The sequence below is a fragment of the Phalaenopsis equestris genome, unplaced genomic scaffold (genome assembly GCF_001263595.1).
Source record: "Phalaenopsis equestris unplaced genomic scaffold, ASM126359v1 Scaffold000094, whole genome shotgun sequence".
Classification (NCBI taxonomy): domain Eukaryota; kingdom Viridiplantae; phylum Streptophyta; class Magnoliopsida; order Asparagales; family Orchidaceae; genus Phalaenopsis; species Phalaenopsis equestris.
In genome coordinates this window covers 5,178,480-5,202,635 of record NW_018164536.1, presented here as the reverse complement: position 1 = coordinate 5,202,635, position 24,156 = coordinate 5,178,480, and the positions used below count along the sequence as shown (strand labels likewise).

Here is a 24,156-nt window from a genome sequence, read left to right as displayed (position 1 = left end):
GCTCTATGGCGTTGAAAGTTGGCCTTTAAAAGACAAGCATAAAACTAGTTTAAGTGTTGTCAAGATGAGAATGATTAGGTGGATGAGTGGCTTTACACTTAGAGACAAAATGCGAAATGAATATATCCGTGATAGAGTTGGTGTAGCTCCAGTGACGGACAGAATTAGAGAGAGCCGTCTTAGATGTTTTGGTCACATTAAACATCGACCATCTAATTATCTGATTAGGAGAGTAGATGTTTTAGATTCAACTTATGTTAAGAAAGGCAAAGGTATACCTAGGAAAACATGGGCATATTATATAAAAAATGATCTTGATTTATTGGAATTAAATGAAAATATGACACTGTCGGCACTAAAAAGTTGAGGAGTTGCCAGTTGGAAGCTGTCGATCGTCGGAATCGAAATCCCGTCGCCCGCTTCGGACATTTAATTTACATATATATACTTAGAAAAAAAATGAAATCAAACTAATCTTATATCTTTTATAATTTAAATAAAAGAGCACTACACCTGAAGTCATGTATCTATCCCAAAAGATAAACACAAGACTTAAGGGTGAAACTCGATCAAATAAACTAAAAAATATATGACATTTGTTTGGTCTGCGAAACAATTTTATTTATAAGACAGCAAGTTCTCCTATTTAATATGAAAAATTAAATAGAGTTTATATTAAGTTGGGTTCGGAAAAGTTTCCTATAAAGGCAAGCCCTTACATTAATTACATCTTCTATGACCAAAGTCACCTAAGAAAACTCTCGATAGAAATCAGGGGATATTGTCTTCAAGGAATTCAACATGATAGGACTTTTCAACGAGATCGGACAAAGAAGCGTGAAAGGGGAGTGACTCAAATTTAGAACATTTTATGGAATCCAAAGGAAAAGAGACTAGGGGTGTCATAGATCCGGATGAGAAATTTGGTGACATCCCAAGCTATCCTACTGTTTGCTTCAATTTCGAAGAGAAATTATTCAAGTGTTTCATCATGCCAATTTTATTAGTTATGGCTTACATTTATGTGAAACGTTCACACAAATGACCTGAAAGATATGAAGATTTAAGCCGTAACGAACGACAATCTCGAAATCGTAAGACGAGTTAGGACTTATATTGTATAGCATAACCATACAAAGGCCAAAAGATAAGTTGAGGATTTATGTTGCATAAACAAACAACCTCAAAGACCTATGAATTATTATTTAATTCTAAGGAGTGGTTTAACTGGTATAGGCATGTTTTGCTGTTGAAGATGATCGTGCTGCTCGCAATGCTAGTTCCAAGCTCCTCGTCGTAACACCTTCGAGTTCGATGTTAATTTTAAGTGTACATGCAACTGTTGAGTCAACGATCTGCTGTCGAGTATCTCCTATAAAATCAACTATTAGTCTCCTACTCTAAGGTATAGTATGTAAAAGAAACAGTAGCAGGTATAGCAAAGGAAAACAGTAACAGCACAGTATGTATAAGAACAATAAAGCATGCAGTATAAACAAGCAGTAGAATGTACAGTAGAGAAAAACGATAACGTGTGTTGTAAAGTCAAACGCTGTAAATGTAAAACAAAACTGTATATCTAAGTGATCCGCTACTCCTTTTAAGTGTGATTGATGTAGCAGGTATAAGTGTAGCGACGGAATTTAAGAAACGAACTAGCATGCATTGTATAAGTAAAAGTGAGCAACAAGAGAAACACCACTTGTAAAACTCGAGAAGAACGACAAATGACAACTCAAAGAAAGTCATCGAAAACACGGGAAAGTCCCGAAAAAAAAAACCACGAGTGTTTCACCAAAAGTCCCAATAAAATTGCACGAAAAACCCGAAGAGAGAAAACCGCAAACACTCGGGTTGGAGCTAGCCTCAGATTCTATTTATATATATATATACTCAAGGGACGTCGAAGGCTACTATCAGTCACCTGAATGTATAAAGTCCGCCACTTAACTAGAAGGGTGTCCTACTAAACACAACTTAGAAAGGTGCTCCTTAGCCCGATACCGGTAATCGACAAGTGGACAATCGAGTTACAATACATTTAAAATTTATATTTCAGCATGCACATGGATTTCAAGCATACAAAAGGAAGTTGTATTAATTTTGTGATAAAAATACTTTTATAAATATTGTATATGCTTTTATAATGGTTGTTCTTATTAGTTTTGAAAGTTATGATTGTTCACGAGTCCATCACACCGTCAGGCGTAGGACCGCCAACAACTTAAGAAGGTACGGATCCCACATTAGCTTTGTGTCGGTGAATGATATTATCATCTTACAGTTCTTCGGGTCTCTGGATTGGGTCCTGATGTCATAGGATGAAATATCATTTCGCTCTACCACTAGTGTGTCTTTGTCATCACCGTCTTAAGCCCCAAAACAAAAGCGACCTACTTACGACCTTGTTTGATGGTTTCATATATAGCAAACGGCTATATATACGCACTTATGTATCAGACATAAGCATCGAAAATCTAAACCAAGAAGTAAGGAAAACAAACTGAAAAATAAGTAATGAGAAAGAAAGAAAACTAATCCACCTCCAAAACCGATTCAGGAGAGAAGAGTCAAAATGGCAGGAGGGTTGGCCTAAAACATCCGACTGGAGGGACTCTTTCAAACAGATAAAGAGGTGGGGCACACTCCCCCAGGCTAACCATGAAACATCCCCAAAAGACACAAATTAGAAACTTCCAAATCGATCACAAATTTTGCCAAATATCAAAAGATCCTTCCTCTTTTTCTTTTCTCTCCTTTTCTTTTATTGCAATCAATTCGGCCCGCAGAATTGGGCCCCGAAATATTTCCAAAAACCTAACAAATTATTCCTCGAAAGGGGCATTCAAACTCTTTCAGATAATCAAGAATTAAAATATTTCATTTCGCGATCATCAGAACATTCAATTCCAACTCAAGTTCAAAGTTTATAATGAAATATGAATCCAATATCATTTACAAATCCCAAATAGGTGCTCGCGGCCAGGGCGACAAGGAACCACCAAACCAAGGGATCACAACAGAGAAGCTCACGGTCAGGGGCAGCAACACAGGCAAAGCCACCAGCCAACAACACAAAAGGAACCACCACGGGGAGGCTCACGTCCAGGGACATCAAGCAGAAAGCCACCAGCCCGCAACACAAAGAGAGTCACAACAGGTAGATCAAGGCCGGGGGTAGCCAACAAAAAACCACCAGCCCCAGCAACTTCAAAACTCTCGAAGAAATCAACCTCTTAAAGTATTAAAACAGGCTCCAACATGTATTCAAACAAGAACAACAGCCTAAGGAGCAAAACCGAACTTGGCTAGCGGCCAAAACCAAGCCACCATAAGGCCAGCCACCACAAGGCCAAAATCGAGCCACTACAAGGCCAAAACCGCAGCCCGAAATCTCGCCAAAACAAGGCCGAACTGCAGCCCAAAAACTGCAACACTATATGTAGCAAAAATAACTCCAAAAATTCACGAGACTGCAACACAAAATCACAGCAAAGCTACTCTAAAAAAAAATCAGTCCACAAAACACCCCCAAAGTAGCATTTAGAATGGTACCAAGGTCAAAACTGAAGCTAATTCAGCCCACCAAAACTTGTTTTTTTCTTCTTTTTTTTTAAATGTTCCAAATAGCTTGTCAAAATCAGCCCGTATGACCTCAAATTTTCATGAATATAAACATGTGAAAGATCTCCAAAAATATACATATAAACAATGAGATGAATTGCAGCCCTACATCACTTCTTGGGTGTTAGAAATGTAAATACATAAGAGATGGGTGGTATAAATGTAAAGGAGCAAAGCTTGTGTTGGATATATAGACATATAAAGATTGGGTGGAATGTTTGTAAATGCTCCAATAGGTATAGAACAAGTACGGGCTAGCAAAACTCCTAATTAAGATGCCTATCTCAATCCTCATTAAACTGAAACTCAGTCACACATTCCTGCATATGTCTATCCCCAAATCAAAGGACAACATCCGTCAAGAAACAGCAAGGGTTCAAAAAAAAAAAAAAAAAGCAAGAATTAGCAGTAAATCCTTGCCAATGTTAGAAATGGAGGAAACCCAAGGCACTCATACAAATATATAGAGGGATCGATTCAAGGATATATGCAACATTCCCGAATTACCATCTTAAAGCATTCTATACATAAAATTGTGGGACAAAAGCATGTGCTTGACATAAAGAGAACCATCAATTTTAATTCCAGCAAGCAAAGAATAAATCTAGCCATAATTCCGACTCATTTTAACATGACACTTCACTAGCAAGATATCAATATCATCAACTGAGCTCTTTCACAAAAAAAAAACAAATACCATTCAAGAATCGATGCCATGCCTGCAATGCATTTCATAAATTCAAATGAAGAATATTATACTGTACAATTTTGCAACAAGCTCCACAGAAGAAAGGAAACATCAATCTCCTTCAAAATTTTCCATGAGAAGCAGAATCAAACGAAGCATAAATCCCAATAACACTAAAAAAATTTTCAGTCACGGATTCCAACTGCAGATATTTGCTATTAACTCGATACTACCAAGCTCAACAACCAGAACAGTCTTTCAATCTATTGAAGAAGGTGAAGAGAAGTTTTTTTTTTTTTTTTACCTCCAAATGCCTGCTAGAAAAGGGAAGGGAAAAGAAAGCCTCGAGACAGAAATTCAGCGAGAAGTAAACTCCACAAAATTTCAGTAGCACCTCCCCTTCTGAAAATTTCAGCCAACCCCAAATCCCTCCCCAAGAGGAATTTTTATTCGATACGTGTACCGCATGAACTCCTACATGCGGTACAAAATAAAAAATCTCCACGTGAAATTCGCTACCACGTGGATTTTCACCTTAAAAAATGTCAATTTTTTACGCCCGAGCCGACCCGATACTCCTTTTTCCGAAAATTTAATGCATAAGGCCCTTTCACGGTTTTCCTCCACTTTAATTTCGCACTTTAGGGTTTGGAGCTGCCAAAAAGGATTGCTCTGTCGACGAAGAGAACGACAACCACTTCCAGATATGTGCGAGTTTAGCCTCGTTGAGAATATTTTCGACGAAGACAACGAGAATGACATCCAAATCTGAGGTATATCGTAGGTTTAATAAGTTTTATTTTTTAATTTTATGGATACTTCTGCCATTTGTCTGGGTTTATCAAAGGTTTAATAAGTTGATTTAATAGTATTACTTTAGTTTATTATCTGAGGTATAGGTCTAATATATTATTGCTTGTGTTTAATAATTTGTTTCTGTGAGTGTATCGGAGTTTATTTTAGTGGTTTTTATTTTATTCGAAGTTGTCATTGTAACTGTTTATGTTATACTTGCATTTAGGCCGAGGTAATGGTTTATAGTGTAACCACGGTATTATCTTGGCAATATTCTCGTGTAATTTTTGTTAATAAGGAATGTTGGTGTTATTGTGGGGTTATTGTGATATTATTATGATTTTATTGTTGTGTTGTTGTACTGTTGAAGAAAATTTTTACTGCGGCTTTATTGTTTTATTGTTGTGTGATTATGGTGTTATTGTCTTTATTGTCTTTGCGGTATTATCTCTGCGGTATTATCTCTGCAGTATTCTCGTGTTATTTTTTTAACGAGGGATGTTGGTGTTATTATGGGGTTATTGTGGTATTGTTATGGTTTTATTGTTGTGTTATTATACTATTGAAGAAAATTTTATTGATGCGGCTATATGGTTTTATTATCCTGTGATTATGGTGTTATTGTGATTATGGTGTTATTGTATTATCCTGTGATTATGGTGTTATTGTCTTTCCTTTTGGTGTTATTGTGGGGTAATGGTTTATAGTGTTACCGCGGTACTATCTTTGCAGTATTCTCGTGTTATTTTTTTTAAACGATGGATGTTGGTGTTATTGTAGGGTTATTGTGGTATTATTATGATTTTATTATTGTGATATTGTATTGTTGAAGAGAGTTTTATTATTGCGGCATTATGGTTTTATTATCATGTGATTATGTTGTTATTGTCTTTGCTGTTTTAGTAGACGCATTTATTTTACTATTGTCTTATTTGTTTTTCTATAACTTAAATCATTGAATGCAGGAAAGGAAGAAGATGGGCAAACAAGCCAAGTACTGTTCTTTGAACGATTTGACACAAAGTTGTGAGCAATGTAATATTCATTTTAGTTGATGGAAAGTTTCTTGATTTCTCGGAGGCAATGAGATGGAGTTATTTTGTGATTCATATAATCTTGATTGATAAGCAGTCCAAAAATCATTTGCATCAATGATCAAAGGTTAATTGAGAGGAAGTTTTAGGCAGTTCCCACATCTAAAGGTGATTGAGTTATATAATCTGATGTCAACGCTGAAGATGTGATTTGTGTCAAATAAGTCGTAATGGGTTTGCTAAATTGTGGAAACAAAATAAAATGTAATTGTAAGTTTTGATGTTCTGGACTTCTTAAGTCTGATGTGAATGGTGTTCCGTCAGGTGAACCAGTTGGAACACCATTCACATGAGACTTAAGAAGTGCAGAACAACATAATTTGCAATAACATTTTATTCTATTTCCACATTTTAGCTAACCCATTACGACTTACTTGATACAAATCACATCATCACCATTGTCATAAGATTATATAAATCAGTCAATTATTGATGTGCGAACAGCCTGAAATTTCCTCTCAATGAACCTTTGACCATAGATGGGAATGATTTTTCGACTACTTAACAAACAGAGTTGGAGCTAAATCTACATGCCAACGGTCTGGCCTCCTCTTTGCCACATACTATGTATTAAACGGTGGTTATTGTTATATGTATCGTTATGCTTATTCGGCTTGCTGTAATATTGTGGTATTATTAGTGAATTATTCGAGTATTATTTATCTATTATTCATTATATAGTATATTATTTTATTGTAGAATGATTGGTGTATTATTAACTTATCTGTTTATTAACATCGAGGTGATGTATTATTATATTATTAGGGTTGTGTTATGGGATTATTCGAGTCTTATTGTGGTGGTATTAATGTGATTACCTCCGCGGTAAATTTTTTTGTGCCCTGCGGTGTTACTGTGGTTTTATTGTTGTTTTATTATGTTTTAATTTAGTGGAGTATCAGTATGGTTATATTATGGTAACATTTGAGGGTTTTTTGAAATTTTAATATTTTTATATCACGTGGGACCCGGCTGTACTCCCGCCCGATACTTCCCGAATTAATTGAAAGAACAGAATACGAAACGTCTATCGAAAAAGAACTTCGGAAGAAAACCGATAGGCGCACCACCTCTTTTGTCATTCGCCATTTGTTTAGGATTTCGAGTCTTCGTTCGCCGGTCGAAGTACATTCCTAAGTTCACCGCTAGAGTACAGTTGATCAAGATGGAAACCGAGCCTTCTAAGATGGAAATCAAAGAGAACCCGACGACAGTGGAAGGCGGAGGACAGGAAGAGCCATTGGGCCATTGGCAATGGAAACCGAAGATGAGCCTTCAAGAATGCAGTCCAAGAAAAAAAACTGTGATCGTAAGAAGAAGGTTGTTGAAGAGGGTTCCGCAAGGTAATATTTTTTTTCTTGGTTGTTTTTTCTTCTTCTAAATGCAGTTCTTCGAAATGCATTTCTAAATAATACCGTGATAAAATGTAGTTATTTTAAATAGTGATTATTAGGATTTCTTGGTTGTTTTTTCATTTTCTAATACTATGATTCTTCAAGGTAATAGTGATTATTACGGTGATAAAATGTAGTTCCTTTAATAAAAATGTTGTTTTCGTATACAAAACTTGACTTATACTAAATAATAAAGTCAAATAAAACCCTAATAATGTCATAAAGTCAAACAAAAACCGTAATAATCTCAAAAAGTCAAATAATACCGTGAACAATAACCATAATAATTCCGTAATAATACCGTAGTTTTACGTTAATAATATCACCGAAACATAACCACAATATTACCGTAAAAGTACCTTAGTACTACATGAACAATACCATCAAAATATTACCACAATATTACCGTAATAACACAATAATACAACCACACCGGAATAACATCTAATATTTGTTGCATTGTTTTATTTTTTTATAGGTTTGTGAACCCACAATCAATGAGCTGTAGATGTCGACCATCTGTGGTTAGAGAAGTGCTGGTTAAGGTGAGACATTCAATATCCGAGGATACCAGAAACGAGCTCAAGGCAATGAATGTTGTACAGTTTTTTGACCTCCCTTCATATCCGCAAGAGAATATCTTGACACTTCAGATCTTGCAATGTTGGCAGCAAGATAAAATGGTTTTCAAAATTGGAGGAAAAGAGTTGCGGTTGTTGTCCGATGAAGTTGCTCTGCTAACTGGCATGCCAAATAGAGGTGCAGTGTCAAAGTGGAGCAAACGTTCGTCTTGTGGCGTGGATGCCCAGCAGATGAGGAACAATCTTTTGGACTTCGCAAGAGGGGGGTCTTCTGCCCCTTTTGCCAAATTATTTATAAAATTTTTTTTATCTAATCTATTTTTCTGCTCGAGCAATTTTAGTGTACCCGAAGGACTTAACAACTTTGGGGAGAACATAGAGACATTTGCCTCATTTAATTAGTCGGCTGCGCTCTGTGATTTTCTTATAGAGCAAATCAATGCAGTGGCCATCAAATTATTGAGGAACAAGCAGATTGGATACATAAATTGGTTTCTTTATTTGCTTACGGTCAGCATATTGTAGAATCTGAACATCGTTAATGTTTATTAATTATCTTTTATGCTCAATATTATGTATCTTTTATGCAGCTCTGGTTTTTTTAGCATACATCTGTGGTAACGCGTGCTAATGCTGAGGCCAGACCGAAGATGTTGAGATGGCCAACAACTGTTAGCTTGAACTCCTCGCAAATAGATGTGGCCTTTAAGAGGCTGACCAGTGAACAGACAAGTCATTTACACTGTTGTTGAATAACTTATTTTTAGAATAATAATTAAGGTTTTTGTTTCCTGAAATGTCTTGCAGGTCAAAGATAAATTCTTGGACCTACAAGAGGAGGAACAAAATTTCCCGGCCAATCCAGATGAGGGACTTCCTGATATTTCTAAAATTCGTCAACCTGAAATTAGAGTAGAGCCTCCTGTAACATTTGATATGGGGCCAGTTGTTGAAGGGGAGAGTGCCCCAGAGTTTGAAGGGGAGAGTGCCCCAGTACCAATTTTCAATGTAATGAACAAGAACCTCGAAACACTAATTGATCTTATCAAAGGACAGGAGAAATGGTTTAGGGAGTTCCGAGGGACTCTTAATACAATTACTGTTGAAGTTTCGGGTATGCAAAACCAGATGTTGAAACTACAGAATAAAATTGAAAAACATGAAAATGACAGTGCTGATATTGGCATAGTACTAGAAGAAACATATGCCCAGTCCCCCTCATCTCCTATTATAATCCCACATGCTCTACTTCTGTTATAACTCCTCATGTTGATGAGGAATCTTTCCAGCCCCCCTCTCCTCCTGTTGGAATACTATATGATGCTGAGGAACCTGCCCAAGGAACCTGCCAAGCCCCCCACCCAGTTGATTTCAAGCTTATTGCATAGGGTGAAGGGCCGACGCAGACATAGGAAGAAGGTTGTGAGCTCCCCTTTCACACCCTTTAAATATAAGCGAAAGAAAACATCAAAAGTTGCTGAAAAGATTTTATCTGCCGATGAAACAAAGACTGATGACGACAGTACTGGCTCTCTAGAAAAAACACATGTACAAATTTCAGAGATTGTGGAGCAAATACTTGATAATGCCACCTCCGATCAGCCAGTTGCTGCTACTGCTGCCACCCCAGAACTGTCTGATATTGCTGCCACCTCTCCAATAACTGAAACATCTTTGCAGTTAGTAGTATATGTACCTCCCTCTGCTCCTGTAGTGGACGTATCTGGAACATCAGTATTTCTTACCTCATTTGAATTAATTTCTTATATGTAGTTTATTTCAATTGATATTGTTAATTGTTTTGTTTATGTGTAGTCCTCACTGACTGAGAGACACGTAGATTTTCCGGGGCGAGCATTGATATCTGTGAAAATGTAAACAGTAATTGATCAGCGCTTGTCACAATACCCTGTAAAGTAAGTTGCATTCAATTGGTCGTTTCATCACAAGTTTATTAATGTGAGATTATATAGGTATTATTTTTACCCTTCAGAAATGATTTTATTGTCCACCTAAGAGATAGTTCAATCTATATTGATCGGGGTATATATTGATCGATCGGGGTATGATGGATGATGTACTCTGCAATGGATGGATTGGGAATGACCAGATGGATGCATTAGCCCTCATTCTTCATGGGAGAAAGACCCAAACTCAAACATCATTCCGACGATACCTATACGTTTCCTCTTTATACTATGTATAAAATAAAATAATGTTCGTCATAAGATTTTTTATGCAGTCGATGATTATATTAAAGTGTGTCAATTCATGCAGGCATATCGGAAAATGAAAGGTAGTAACAACTTAAGGTTTGTGCGCCACATTACGAAGGAAGCGGTGAAAGATGTTGAGATTATATTATTTCCTATTGTTGAAAACCCGCATTGGATACTGTTGATTGCTGACTTGAAGGAAAAGAAATGGAGAATATATGATTCATTACCTAACAAAATGCATAAAGCAGTATGCGAGCGCGTTGTAAGTCATAAACTACATAATATGTCAATATCATATTAATTTTGTCATTCAATAACATATGTGTCACTCATCTTTCATAAATAACAATATTTGCAGCGGATGCTAAACTATGTTTTAGTACGAGGAAATCTGGATCATGGGGGCTGACAATGGTTAAGAGCGTACCAACTCAAAGTAAGAGCATTGACTGTGCATGTTTATCTGCAAATACTAATACACTGAAATACTTGTTGATACCAACCCAATAGATTGGAGCAAAGAGCTGTGGTGGCAGGATGAAATGGCAAGATTTCAGGGTGAATTGGCATATCAAATCTGCAGATGGACCTCCTCTATTAAAAAAGTTTGAACTGATGTGTGGACTTTATTGTCATAAATTTATTTCCAATCAAACATTCATATGAAATCTGCATTTGGATCTCCTTCATAAAAAACTGCTGCGTGTTTGGTTGTATTGTAAATGGTTGTATTTAATCTTTTGCAGGTTTGGTTGTATAGATTTATCGTTATATTATGGTGATTTATCGCATATTGTTGTAATATATTGTGGTTTTACCTCTGCAGTATTCATATTGTTGTAATATATTGTGGTTTTACCTCTGCAGTATTCATATTGTTATAATATATTGTGGTTTTACCTCTGCGTTGTTTTTATTTAGTGTATTTAGTGGAGTATCATTAGTGGAGTATCAGTATGGTTGTATTTTGGTTTCTTCACGGTCGTGTTAAGGTTTTATTGGAATATGCTGCAGTGGTTGTATTTTTATGGTGTTGTTCAGGTTTTATTCTTATGTCATGTTTCACGAGCGCTGGATGTATTCTGGTTTCTTCACGATCGTGTTCAGGTTTTATTCGTTTAAAGCGTTGGACGAGCGTTGGTTTTATTGGAATATGTAGCGGATGTTGTACTTAGGTATTTTTACGGTGTTGTTCTGGTTTTATTCTTCTGTCGTGTTTCACGAGCGCTGGCTTTATTGGAATATGCTGTCAAAGATTCTAATGAAACCAGGCGGATCGGCAGAAATAAACCTGTCTTACGGAAATCACACTGGTTGTACTTAGATATTTTTACGGTGTTGTTTTAGTTTTATTCTTATGTCGTGTTTCACGAGCGCTGGCTTTATTGGAATATGCCGCCAAAGATTCCAATAAAACCAAGCGGATCGGCAGAAATAAACCTGTCTTAAGGAAACTGCGCTGCGTGTATTTTGGTTTTTTTACGGTCGTGTTATGGTTTTATTCTTATGTCGTGTTTCACGAGCGCTAATTTATTGAAATATGCCGCCAAAGATTCCAATGAAACCAAACGGATCGGCATAAATAAACCTGTCTTAAGGAAACCGCGCTGGTTGTATTTCGGTATTTTTACGGTGTTATTCTGGTTTTATTCTTCTGCCGTGTTTCACGAGCGTTGGCTTTATTGGAATCTGCCGCCAAAGATTTCAATGAAACCAGGCGGATCGGCAGAAATAAATCTGTCTTAAGGAAACCACACTGGTTGTATTTTGGTTTCTTTACGGTCGTGTTATGGTTTTATTCTTATGTCGTGTTTCACGAGCGCTGGTTTTATTGGAATATACCGCCAAAGATTCCAATGAATATTCCAATAAAACCAGACGGATCGGCATAAAAATACCTGTCTTAAGGAAACCGCGCTGGTTGTACTTAGGTATTTTTACGGTGTTGTTCTGGTTTTTTTCTTTTGCCGTGTTTCACGAACGCTGGCTTTATTGGAATATGGCGCCAAAGATTCTAATGAAACTAGGCGGATCGACTGAAATAAACCTGTCTTACGGCAACCGCGCTGGTTGTATTTTGGTTTCTTTACGATCGTGTTCTGGTTTTATTCTTATGTCGTGTTTCACGAGCACTGGTTTTATTGGAATATGCCATCAAAGATTCCAATAGAACCAGACAGATCGGCATAAATAAACATGTCTTAAGGAAACCGCGCTGGTTGTATTTTGGTTTCTTTACGGTCGTGTTCAAATTTTATTCATGGAAATCGTATAACGAGCGTTGGTTTTATAGGAATATGCCGTCATAATAACTCGTAAATAAAAATACTGTAAAACAAATGTCTGTTTCGACCTAAACAACAATAATACAACAATTTTAACAATAAGTTGTTTATATATTATTATGTATGCCCATCAATAAGCTCGTATATGTCCCTCTTTATTGTGTTTGAGAAAATTCATGTACATTGATAATATTAATGAGTAAATGTCAGGAAAGAAGTCTAAATCGAGCAGACAAACATTGGATCCTCCACTTGTCGAGTAGTGAACAATTGTATAAGAGAATTAGCATCCCCTAATTCAATTTGAACTCTTCTCTCTCTTTGTATGAAATTATATGCATCCCGCTTTGTGCAATCAAGATTCTCCACTCTTCCAACCTCAGTTGCGAGGAATTTGAATGCATCACTGGTTCTAATCCCTGATTTTGTCATTGATCTGAGAATATCAGTACTGATATCACACATATTTCTGTCTGTTGGAACGCAGTAGAGGCTTGTCACCGTCCTCCGCCAACGGATGGTTGTGACTTTCTATAAATTTCTTTACCGATCAGTTGTCATCTAAATCAACGAAGTATCGGATCATTGTTGGACAACTAGTCCTTGTGTCCGCTCTTTTGAACCTCACAATGATAGTGTCCTTTAACTCTTTCTTGAAACCAGTCTTACCACAAACAAAGTCCTTTGTCTTCAGTTTCTTTGAATTCGACCAGAAATCACTGTGTTCCTTTCGCACAATAAATTCAATATGGTGTGCATATAAATAATACTGTTTGTATGCTTCATTCTCGTTGTGGACCACTGCATGAAGCAATTTCTCTGCCTCGGGTGACTGTAGATTTAAACATCATTAATACAATGTTACAATACATAAATAACAAAATAATAATACCATAATATAACCCAAATAACACCATGGCATTGACAATATAAAAAGTCGAACAAATGTCGTTAAGAAATATTACTAGCCTCCTAAAAGAAAACCAAGTCAGCAGATCCAATATTACCTTAATAGCACTGTGATACAACCAAAATAACACCAAATCCCCACGTCAGTAACGTTATATTGTGATACTACCAAAATAACACTGTGATACTACCAAATAACACTGTGATACTACCAAAAATACTACCAAAATAACACCAAATCTCCACGATAGTAACGTTACATTATGGTACTACCAAAATAACACTGTGATACTACCAAAATAACATCAAACCCCAACTAATATTATAGCGAACAACCAAAAATGAAAAACAACTGCAAAAACAACAAGTGTATCACCGTGATAATACCTAAGTAACATCAAATCCACACGAAAGTAACGTTACATTGTGATACTACCAAAATAACACTATGATACTATCAAAATAGCACCAATCCAGTTTAACCGCAGGTTCAACCAAGAAACCGGCATTATGATACCACCAAAATAACACTGTGATATTACTAAAATAACATCAAACCCCAACTAATATTCTAACGAACACTAAGAAATAGAAAGCAACTGCAAAAACAACCAGTGTATCATCAGTGTATAGTGTATCACCATGATATTACCTAAATAACACCACATCCCACCCAACCGAAACTTAGCGTTGAACCTCATCTAAAAATAGAGCAAACTTCATTAACAATAAAATTATTCTTTAAAACCTAGAACTGCATTTAAACAAGTCCTCAACGTACCTGCCGATGTCCTTCTGTCGCATCTAAACTCTGCTCAATCTCATTATTCTCGAAAATATTCTGAGATTTCATCTCATTATTATGTTTCTCACAAGTATTTTGAGATTCCACCAACATTTCTTCGTCAAAAATTATTTTCATCGAACCAGCTACAGCGAACACGAGGCAAAAAATGAGAATATACCGAATCTCTAAACCCTAAAGTAGACAAAATGCCACTTTTTTTCAATTGGCAGGAATCGAAAATGACAAAAAGGTATTTTTTTGGGCAGGATTCGGGTCGGGAGGGCAAAATATGACATTTTTTAAGGTGAAATCCCACGTGGTATCGAATTCCACGTGACGATTTTTTATTCGGTACCGCACGTAGTAGTTCATGCAGTACACGTACCGAATAAAAATTCCCCCAAGAAAGGCTTATATAGCCAAGAAAGGAGGAGAAAGCCTACCTACACTTACCTGTGGTGAACCGAAGTCGAGGGAAGCGGGAAAAAAGGCGACAAATGCTGCAAAGAGGAGCAGGATAGGGTTCGGCGACAGGATCGCGATCTGTTGCGTGCAACAGGGTAATGGCGAGCGGGAGAGGGTCGCGGCTCGAGGAGGGCAGAGGATCAGGAGTATCGCAGAAGATAGGATCGCGTATGGGGTTGGGCTGCGCGCTAGCGGGATGGAGAGGATCTATCGGGCGTGCAAACGGGATGGGGGAGGAGGCGTGAGATGGGGCGTGCAAAAGACTTAGGGATTTTGGGATTTATGGATTTAAAGATTAAAGAAGAAAAGAAAAAAAAAGATTTTTTTTTAATATTTATTATTCAAAATTCACAATTCATGTGTGCATGAAACCACATCAAAATGGGTGTTCTCCCTAGGTAAAGTCGGCTCTCCGGACGCGCCGACACAGACCGTTTCGTCATCCAGGTTAATCTGGGAGCGTGTCGAATTCAATTTCCGTCAAAATTTTGGTTTGAGCTCAATTGATTGATCAAGGTCAATATTGTGTAGATGATTGTGTAGATGATTGTCACAAGAGGTTTAGAAAAGACTTGGAGTGATTTTGAATTGATTTGAAGGGTCCATTTGAGAGATTTTGGGCATTTGATCAATTTGGGTATGTTCGGTTAGACTTGGGTTTAGGTTGGGCTAAAGTTGAATTAAGTCCAAATTGATGGTTGAAAATGGTCTAGGGGAATGTCATGAAGTGTTCTCAATATTAATTGGGTGTCAATTTTGGGGTTTGGATATTTAATTTGGTGAAATTTGGGCACATGACTGAATTGGAGCAAAATTTGGGTTTTTGGATTTTGGTTGAAATTGAGCTAAAAGTATGGGTTAATTGGGTTGAGATTTCGTTTGAATTGAGTTTGATCATGATGAATTTGAGTTTAGAATTGAAATTAGGGAAAATTAGGATCAAAATTGAGTTAAATTGAAGAGTCCAAATAGGTTTTGGGGACAAAAGGCTGAGTTGGGTATTTTGGTGAAATTGAGGTGCCAACCACCCATTTTGAGTTATGGACCAATGAAATTTCTATTTGGGTCCTCTATGTACTGGTCTTATCTAAACCCTAGCCTAGGGCTAGTGAGTCTAGGAGACAATCTACATGAGTGCCCCAAAGGATCAAGGGATGAAAGTCAACAAGTTTGGGTTTAGGATTGTGAGTGAAAGTGAGTAAAATTAAGAGTGTGCAAGTGAGTGAACTAGCTCCAAACCAGTACCCAGGGTCAACCTTAAGGCCAAGTAGTTCTAAGGGGATGCCTCTTGAGCTCCCCCATATTGACCCCACCTACTAAGTGTTGGAGTTTAAGAGCAATATGTGGAATTTCAAGTTGAGCAAAGAAGAGTTTAGAGTTTCTAATAGTGAGGATTCCTTTTCTAGTTTTCTAGGAATAGTCAACAGGAAAGTCCTATGGCTAGAACCTAGGTCACTAAAGAGGAAACTAGACCTCAACCAAAAGTGAAGTCAACAGACACTAAATAGGATGCAATGGAGAAAAAAATTCATGTGGTTGACCCCACTTAGTGAGATAAAGGTTTTGTTGTTGTTGTTGTATTATATGTTTCTTCTCTTTTTTTAATGCATAAAAAAATAATTCTCTTGAATAATTAATATAAATTTTCAAATAAAATAATTATATCATTGTTTACATTATGTATTCATATGTGTGCATGAGTGCTTGTGTGCATCCGTGTGAGCGCTCGAACGCGTAATGCTTTGCTTAGAAATAAATTGAAGAATCTCAAGGGGAAATGCGCTCAACCTGATCAGAAAAAAAAAAGTGTGTGCACTATAAATGGAATACATGCATTTTGAAAATTCCAATGTTTGGTTGAAAGAAGAACAAATCTAATATGAAATTGAATGCATTTAGAATTCACTCTCCGGTTCAACTTTTATGCATTCGGAATTCCTTTGATTTGGAAGATTTTCAAATACATACTTCTGTAAAATATTGGCCCATCGCCAACACTAGCTGTGACCTCTGTATGTAAATATCGAATTCACTCTCTGGTTGAGAAATGTTTCACATTCGATGTTTTACATAAAATATCGAATGCTTTTTTTTTTTTTTTGAACTTAAAGATTACAGTATCAGTAATTTAATTATGTCAGATTCATGATCTCATCGTACTACATTTAGAGATCATGATTGATTGAATAGAAACATACATAGACCATCATGAATGTAACAAGAAGCCCACGCTTGGGTGGAGATCATGATTCTAGCAAAACTCATGCAATAAATAGTGTGTTCATGGTTAGATGAGTGTAAGCAAATAAAAATTATAAATAAAACGACATCCAAAACAAAATAAAGATTATGATCAGGATAAGTCAAACCTGATCAATCAAAGGTCGTGACTGCGTATAATGCTTGTGATTGACAAGTCGAACTAATGTGTGTATCAAATCAAATCTATAAAAGAATTTAAGGTTGATTTGCCTAATGTAAGTTTGGTAAATGTACATAAGTCAATGTGACAAAGACATTAAATGATATGAATAACATGATGGAATCATATGCAATAATATATGCAAATCACATTAATGCCTTGTCAATAAGTAAAAAATATTATATAACATGCACATCACAAATGACTTTGTATATATTGCAAAACAAATATACCAGCCAACAAATATGGAACCGTACATATGATTTGTTTTAATACGCATGATGATCATACTTGGTTTTGATGCACTTTAAACGTTTAATCCATAAATTCCAGAACAAACATACCAGCCAACAAATATGGAACCGTACATATGAACTTCAACATGATCACATTGGTTTATAAGGCTTTAGAAATGCAAGCTCAAGCAAAGAAATTGTTAAGTTTCATATTAGGAAATGATTACTTTCTTTTGCAAAAATTTTAGCCCTTGATGCCTTCAATCTACCCAATTAAGTGCCCATTTGGGACAGCTTTCTAGTTGTTTTGCTTTTCAGGCTGCCATTGCAGCTCTGTTTAGGGAACTGTTTTTTGTTATTTTCTAGAAATTTCTGTGGTAGAAAATTTTTTTTTAACCTAACCTGTTAAAGTATGGTGGTTGCCAACAAAATTTATGATCAGACTTTTTGAAATTAAAATATATTTGTAATAGTCACCACAACTTTTTGAACAATAATTTTTTCTACAGTAGTTTCACAACTGCTTATTCAAACCGCTGCAGCCGTCCCAAACGGATTTTAAATTTAAGGAAAATTTAGCAAAGCAAAACCCAATACACTATGTTCTCCTATAGGGGGATTTAGAATATTAGGTTTTCATGGAAATATTCTAATATGAGTAAGAATGAAGAGATGGTTTATGCAAAAGCAATTCTAAGTGAAAAAAGCATATGGAAAGAAGATACGACTATAAACATTTTGTATAAATTCATGACTAAAATTACCAAAATAAACTCATGAAATTTGTCATAATTTACACGAGTAATTCATTTGGATGCATTTGATCATTTAACATGTGCAATCCAACGTGAATGATTCTCAAAACCCATATAAGCATTCCCTCAAACAAATGGCATGCAACATGAGGGAACACAACAAAATTTCTGAACAAAATATCTTACAATGTAAAATAAACATGAGCACACTATAAATCAAAGTGGGTGATCGACGCATAGCGGTCAATGGAATTCAAGGAATCGGGTGATCGACCTCAGACGGCTAATCAACCCGAAGCAGGTGATCGACGCGTGATGGTCGATCGAGCCGAAAGGATCGGTTGATCGGCCAGGGACGGCTGATCAAACCCAAAGCGTCGACCGATCATGTCGGGGCAGTCTATCGAACCCAAAGAAGGTCATCGACGTATGACGGTAGACCGAACCCAAAGGATCGGGTGATCGTCCCAGGACGGCCAATCAAACCCAAAGCTTCAGTAGATCATGTCGGTGTGATCGATCGACCTGAAGTGCTCACGCAATCACACATATGATATGCTACATGATCTATATGCAAAAAAGTCACAAGCTAGCACACATGCAATGCAACTGAAAATGATCGACGACACGTCGAACTTGTCCTAACAATCTCACGTAGGTACCTAGAGTTGAAGCTCTTGGATCCGTTGTATAGCCGTCTCCGACTTTGGCTTGAAAATGTGGAGTACTTCGCCCTCCGATTTTCTAGTAGGGGAAGTCCTTCACCATCCGTGGGGCGGACTAAATATAAATTTTTTTCGTCCTACGAACTTCCACTATCTTGTAGGATAAACTAGCTACAAAGTTTTTCCCATCTTTTAAGACTGAACTCTCCCAATCCTCCAAGGAAGGTTGGAAGCACCAAAGCCGTAGGAAATTTGAGATTTTGGCTTGGTTAGTTATGGGTCTAAGGCTCACAAGGGAAAACTCTCGAACTCATTAGGAGCATCCAACAAAAGCTTCCTAACTTAGAGCTACCACTAAACAATCAACAGTCAATCCAAGGGAGTGTTACCGTGCATACTAGCATTGACCGACCCACTCAACCTGTGTGAGTGACCGGACCCACAACGTCTAGCGTAAACTAACCTAAGGCCGACTAGGAAAGAAAACGCAGAGTGTTTTGAGATTCTCACCACCGCGGAAAATGCTCGTTGTCCGGCGAAGTCGGGGAAGAAGCTCTCCTCGAAAGGAGAGAGCATGCCCACGTTTTTCACGTTATGATGCCGTCGGTGTCCTTCGACTGTGAGGCGCTCCGGCGAGCCTTCCGGCCGAAACGAAATGAAAGCCGGCTAGAAGGGTTTCGGGCCAAAAGGCGCGGCGACGAGGTAAAGGAGATTCACGTCGGGGACTTCGCCCGAAGGAAGCTTGGCCGGCACGAGAGGAAACCGACAGCCGAGGGCTTCAGTCGCGAGCAACCGAGGGAGGCCGGCGGGATGTCGCCGGCGAGAGCGGAAGGCCGTGCGAAAAATTGACAGAGGCGGGGGAGAGATCAAATGCTAGCGTGAAAACCCTCGGATAGGAGCTACGGCACGGACGGGGACACAGGCGGTAGAGCATTTGCCGGCGAGGAGCGCCAGCCGGCGAGTTCGGGCGCGACAGAAGGAAGTTGGCGGTCTCGTTAAAAGGCGCGATCAGTGAGGGAGCGGGTGTGCGTGTGTTTATAAAGGTTTTATTATTATTATTATTATTATTATTATTATTATTATTATTATTATTATTATTATTATTATTATTATTATTATTATTATTCCTCCATATATGTCTTGCTAGCTTGTGGGCAAAATCACAGCCAAATAAATATCATTTATTGTCAAAATTGATCTTCAGGACACGCTCGCATCTTCCATTTAGTCATCTGGGGTCATTTAAATAAATTTGTCGATGATTAAGCCAACTTAAATATAATTTGTGTGTGGCGATAAATGAGGTATGTCGGTCGGATCGAAGCCGTCTGACAAGCAAAATATAGATTGGTCTTCGCCTAAGCAACGAATAAAGTCTAGCAGAATGATCATGGTTGTGTGCCCCTTAACACGCGCCGAAGAATCTCAAATGGATGTCTCGAGCTATGGGAAACAACATGTGTGAAGCAAGGTATCATAGTACTCAAGTGGAAATCACACACACATATGATATCAAAAGTGATGCCAACAGGTTACTCCACTCAGATGACATTAGATATACGGACAAAATGTAAATTAGACATATCATAATATTTTTTTTATGAAAGTTATGTTGCTTGAATTTATCATAAATAACCACTCCATTTCACGTTGTTTTTCAGTTTTTTTTATTAATGATCTCAAAATAAAACTTAATATTTTTCAGTATAAATTTTGGAAAGGGAATGATTGATATTAAAAGCATGAAGATTATTTCATGCAAAATCATGACAAATAGTGATATAAAACTAGAAGGATTAGCCAACATATATACAAAGCACTAGATCCTTCAAAAGGATTGAATTCATCTGTAAATTTTTTTAAATAAAATATTGTGCACATATAAAAGGATTGATACGTATGATCGAACTGCTTCTAATCTTCTCAATCAAATAAATGTGCTACCACTCAAAAGATTTTATTGAGTCTACCAAATATTACGTTATGCAATCTTCTCTATTATATTCAACCTTTTAAGCCTTGGAGTCACTAGTAACGGGGAACTTATACTATTTATCTCTGCATCGACCCCTTCAATTTTTATTTGGCTTGAGCAGGTGTGTACTCACCATGTATTATGATAATTCTCAATCACAAGTGGAAGGCAGCTCTAGCCCAACTTAATTCCTTTTCAAAAATGTTTGGTGGCCTCTCACTAGTGACAATGATAGACTGCTATATGGTCATTGCTGAAGTAAATTTACTTGTGACATTTGGAGGCCATTTTGTTGCATATATTAGTTTTGTTAAGTAAATTGAATGCAAGTTTTGACATTTAAGATGTTTGGTTGAAAGAAATCTAAGTGTGGAGTAATTTTTGTTAGATACTTAGAATCCCAATTAAAGTCACTTTTAGTGCATTCAGAATTCAACCGATATGAAAGAATTCCAACTACGCCGCATGCATGAAACTTCATCATCACCCGCCATTGCTTACTCACCATTGCCAAGTTATCATTGGTCTCTGGCCTTTAAGAGTTAGCATGAAAAACTCATCTCCCCTTCTATTTCTTTCCATTGATTGGATTTAAGTTATAGCTACAAGTTTTTAAATTGATGCTTCTATATTTATTTTAATTATTATATAAAAATCTAATCATACATATAGATATCTAATTTGCTTAATTCTTTCTAAAAATTATTTTAATTACACATTATGCGACTATTATAAGTTTGCATAACTATTTTACCAAAGTATGAGTGAACCTTTTTAATCATGCATACATGATACAACATATATTTATTAATAAAAATACTATATCAAGAAAGATCAAAAATGTGATTAAAAATATTAACTTTTATATATATTTTTTTTATTATAAATAAAAATTTGTATTTAATCATATGTGAATTGATGATTATTTAGTTGTTAATTTCTTTTCTTAATTTTTTTACTACATTTAATGTAATGACTAAAATGTATTAACATTAAAGTGTTATGCACCAATTTTGTGATATGTTATAGTTCCCATCATTTGTGGGTTGTCAGATCAAGGAAATCAAAGTCGTAGTCTTATTGAAGGAACAAAATAAAGCAAAACATATAAGGAGGAAGCAGTTCTTCCTTTAATTTTCTCTCATTTATTTCTTCTTCCTCTTTCTATGGGTCATAAAGACTGGAGACACAACATATTTGAATTTCCAGTATGAAATTTTTGCAAAAAAAAAAAGAAGAAGAAATTAAATCAAGTTGGGAGACATTTTGAATCTTCTACATTTGATTTAATTTTTATTATATTTTTTATTAAAAAATCATAACTTTTCATGTGCTTGGTTTCATAGTTTGATATTCTTTCACTAGATCCACAACACTGTTTTGAGTTAAAGTTATATTTTGGTTCATATTTTATGATTATTTCCATCTTAAGACATTTGTAAATTGCCAAATTCATTTACATTTCTTGATAATAAATTACAGTAAACACTGTCATATTATGAAACTCCTTTAGTGATTAAAAATCGACAATTTGCTTTCCATTTGATATTCTTAAGATCCATTATTTGTTGCTATTTGCCCAATACTCATCTCTAGTACTTCTCTTTATGGTTAAATGAAATTTTGGGTATAGAATTTGTAAATTAATGATATATCATATATATTTAATTATGATTATCTTAGTTTATGAATATTTTTATTTGTATTAAATGATGTCTATTATAATTTACAATCAATGTGTCATTAGATACCAAGTATTATTTTATTTTGATTCACATTTTATTTGTCTACTATTTCAATTTCAATATTTATTTTGATTCTACCTGGCTTGAATATTCTTTGTTGTAATAGCGCTTTGACTTGCTTTTTGATCTCTTCATATTTTAGCATCAAGTTTTTATACAACTTGTTGTAATATTATTCGTTCATTTAGGTGTTGTACTTTTGTAACACTCTCCGGGGTTTCAAAACTTAGAGAATCGTAATATTATTTTTAGGGTTAGATTTGATTCTTTGGTCGACCAAGTGAATCCCAAGAACTTATCCTAAGTGACCTTGAAGCTGTTTTTAGTTTGATTAATCTACATGTAAAATCCAAATAAAAATCATAGATACATTATGTTATTTTGAATTATTTGGTTAGCATATTAGCAACATTGACCACCATGATGTATCCTGTGAGATTCTTGAAGATCTTATTCATAAATTGTTGGTAAGTAAGTGGTATTGGTGTTCTTCAATCTAGAAGCATGACACAATAATATAGTTTTTTATTATTTTAGAATGAGTACTCTTCGTCTTGTATGAGTTTCATCTAAATGTATTAAAATCAGAGGAATGTGCATTTACAAAGCTACACATTTTATGCTCGAAAGCAATCTTGTCTAGCTTATTTTATATGAGAAGAAAAATTGTATTATTGAGAGGCTTTATATTTATCGTTATAATCAATAGATATTCTTCATGCCTAATAGCTTTTTCAACCATGGTGATGTTTATCAACCAAAGAGAGAAATGCACTTCATGAATAAACTCATCCTAACTTTTTTTATTTCTATTAAGCGTCATGAAGCAAAATTTTCATTTTTTGATGGTTGAGTTAGATATGTCATCAACAATTTCCCATCATCCGACACGAATCTCCAGATAGGGCATAGATCTGGAGGCAACCCTTTTGAACATGAAACATTCCAACTTTGATAAAAAGTCATCCAAAAGTTTGATTTCAACAAACTTATAGTCAAACTGACCAACTAAACAAGACGAAGCCAACCGTGCCAAAAGCAATCCAATCTGAGTCAAATCAAGCTTAGATCAATTCATTAAACCACCTTTGAAAGCTTTTCCTGGCATATTTGGAAGGTAAAACAGATGATGAATTTGATTAGTTTATGGTTAAATTAAGCGTCTCAATAATACGAATCCAACAAGCCTATAATCGCTCAATTCCAACATCGTTAAGACACTCAAATGTCCATCAACGTCTTTTGATCGAAGAAAACTCTTTGAGCAGTCCTATCAAAGTGGTTCATATTCCTTCAGTAATTGCAATTGAGACTCTATAAATAAATCCCCTCATGAGGAGGAAAAGAGAGAGCTGAAAGCTTGCAGAAGATTAAAGCTTAGAGAATGAGCTGAAGTTCAACATCTCCTCATTGCCAATTGTCGTTGAACATTAGTCACCGACCATTGTTGACAGCCACTTGCCGACTATCGTCAATTACCATCAGCCGCTACTGGACCATCATCTACTTACCGATGT

At 36.2% G+C, this 24,156-nt stretch overlaps 1 protein-coding gene across 2 annotated transcripts in view; it reads right to left on the bottom strand.

The window, feature by feature from the left end:
• LOC110020133 (protein GAMETE EXPRESSED 3) overlaps nucleotides 1-19,918 on the bottom strand; it is a 50,494-nt gene extending 30,576 nt beyond the window's left edge. For both annotated transcript variants that reach the window (XM_020718122.1, XM_020718124.1), the window contains exon 1: nucleotides 19,430-19,918. The gene's annotated coding sequence lies outside the window, so the exon portion shown is untranslated. The remainder of the gene's footprint in view (nucleotides 1-19,429) is intronic.
• Between the last annotated feature and the right edge of the window lie 4,238 nt (nucleotides 19,919-24,156).